Here is a 2,721-nt window from a genome sequence, read left to right on the forward strand (position 1 = left end):
TAGTTTATATGACATGCAGTACCCAACTCTTTTTGAGGTTGAATTGACTGTTAATTTGCATGAATCATAGACAATTGTTGCAAAATATAGTATTATGAATGTAAATCTGATGTACTTATTTCTTGGTTATCCAGGATGCTGTTTCATCATAAAAAGCACCAATACATATTGAGCTTGAAGTCTGACTATTAATTCCTGTTGATTATATAGTTAAAACTAAATACTTATTCTGATATGAACTAATGGTTATAGTTTTATACTTTTATGAATATAAATATATAACAGAGATATTAATGGTCAAAGTTGGACTACAAATCACAGAGGGTTTATATCAATGGTCAATGCTATGCAATATGTATACAATTGCTGACTGTCATTACATATTTTCATGCTAGGCAAAGGGAGGAGGATTAGCATTTCTCCAAGTTAATCAATCTTCATTGAAGGAGAATAGTTCTTCTGGAAGACCATCTGCTTTGCTGGCATATATTAACAGGGATCTGAATATGTTGTATTTGACCCCCTTACCCAAGAACAACAAGAACTCAATGTTCATCGGAAGAAAGGTTCAGCGGATTTCGAGGAAGCAGGTATGACTTAATGATACTACTATATATAGCCCTATCATCTTACAATTTAAGGAAGCTCTGTGATACAATGATGAATTGCTAGTTTTGTTGTAACATTTTCTGATCATAAGAGAAGGATCAGTCCCTATATTAATGTAATGATTCTGTGTTGGCTGCATTGGCTGTGTGCTTTTATTGGAACCTCAAATTATAAATCATAAGATATGCTGTTAGAAAAGCTGAAATCCTGATACGCTCTGGCTGATTCTATGTATTGTTCCCTGGAAGACTTTTGCCTTTGACATGGAAAGCCATCATGTAACAGCCCTGTTATATTTGTAAATCATTGATTTTGCAAGCTGAAAGTGAGATATGTATTGGGATTTTGCTTCATTCCATGCAGAGATTTTCTTTTGTTTGAAGAGGTCAAGGCCATGTTGTTTTCAATTAATATTTTCTGTTTAGACTTGTCTGTGCTGAACTGAGCTTTTTTTTTTGCTGACGTGAATCAACTTCAATGAAATGCATTTTCAGTTCAAAAGAACATGGCCTAAAGCTGATCATGTCCTTGTTTCATGCACATTCGAGTATCGTAGCAGTAAGGTTAACTGCGTCTGAGAAAAGTTAAAACTGTCTCTCCAGAAAGAGGATAGATAGAATGATAGATACTGTACTGAAGAATCATTGTATTATGCGATTCCACTTGAGATGGAATGCAACTTACACAACATCTATAGATTTATTCATATATCTTCTTTCTTAGAAGTTTTTAGTTAAGCTTGCAGGATATGTTCAATTGCTTGTGATGCTGCTGTAATAGATTTCCTATTGAAACACTGACTAATAGTTGATAATTTTTTTGTTAGGACGATCTGGGTACGCTTCTATTTACGGGGAGCTGCCGCATTTTGATCCCAAGAAGATTATGCAAGCTACTATTGTGCCGTCAGAGCGTCCTTGGGAGACCATTTTCAACGGTCCCTCACATGCTCTTCCGCCACTTACGAAATTGTGTTCTGCATTTTTGGAATCATTGCTTGAGAAGAGAACAGCTAGCACTGGCTGATTTCTGAGCAGAATTTTGAATTGTAATAGAAATTTTGGCACGGAAATCACCTTTGATTTTCTTCTTCGTATACGGTGTCTATGTAACCACTTATTTACTCTGCTTAATGAAATGAAGAAGCATATTTAAGTATTAATGAAATGTTTCCTATTTTTCTTTTTGGGCCCCCCACTGGAGACTCACTGGTAAGAAGAAGGATCTTACTGGAGCAGCACCTTTCATAGGTCAGCCAGTTCAGCTACGCATACGCTTGAGAGTAGGGGAGATATAAGTGTATTTTTACTCCCAAGTATAAGTAGGTAGTGGGGTTTAAACTTGTGACCTCCAAGTCATACGGTGAATTTTCCACCATCTCCACCAAGCAAGCTTGATTATGAAATGTTTCCTATTGCCTCTCAATATGCATGTTGAGCTCATTTTGTAGAAGCATGATGTAATTGTTATAGTAGACCTAGATGAAAACTTCTTGTCGACTTTTTGCTGTCTAAAAACTTTTATGCTTGCTGTAATACTCTTATTATAGTCTTATGTACATCACTTGTATGTATGAAAGGGGAAGGAGATGGACTCCACATCAGCTCGTACACATCTCTTAATTACAGAAGCGACTATTGTTGGCTTATAAATAAGAGATATAACAATAGCTGAAAACTCATTTTGTTATTCTAGTATGAATACTAGACCAACTACAAGAGGGGGGGTTGAATTGTTGTTGAGGGGAAATTTCGATTTTAAATGCGGAATAGAAGAACTTAGAATAAAAAAAGATTGGACGCAAAATGTAACTTACAAGGAAAACTTTCTCGACCCAATAGGAAGAAAACTTTGACCCTAAGAGATTTTGACTAAAAACTCTATATTAGGCCAAAATACTTTCTTTACAACCTATAACTAGACTTTTCTCTGTTCCTCTAGGAACTTGTTTCCAGTCACTTAGTTTCTCTTGAACAGATGATACTCACTTGACTTCACTCGAAGTTTTCTCTTTTTCTCTCACTTGTTACAAGAATATTTTGATTTTTTTACTCAACCAAACACTAAGAATGTTACAATGATATGTGATTGTAGGAGAAGAAGAAAATATAG

The 2,721-nt window shown here is 35.3% G+C and overlaps 1 long non-coding RNA gene across 1 annotated transcript; it reads left to right on the forward strand.

Moving 5' to 3' along the window:
* Positions 1-1,776, forward strand: LOC130591748 (uncharacterized). The gene is made up of 2 exons (XR_008969809.1): positions 1-590; positions 1,436-1,776. It is a non-coding gene; the product is annotated as an uncharacterized LOC130591748 (long non-coding RNA).
* The last annotated feature ends 945 nt before the right edge of the window (positions 1,777-2,721 follow it).

The sequence above is a fragment of the Beta vulgaris genome, chromosome 6 (genome assembly GCF_026745355.1).
Source record: "Beta vulgaris subsp. vulgaris cultivar EL10 chromosome 6, EL10.2, whole genome shotgun sequence".
Taxonomy (NCBI): Eukaryota; Viridiplantae; Streptophyta; class Magnoliopsida; order Caryophyllales; family Amaranthaceae; genus Beta; species Beta vulgaris.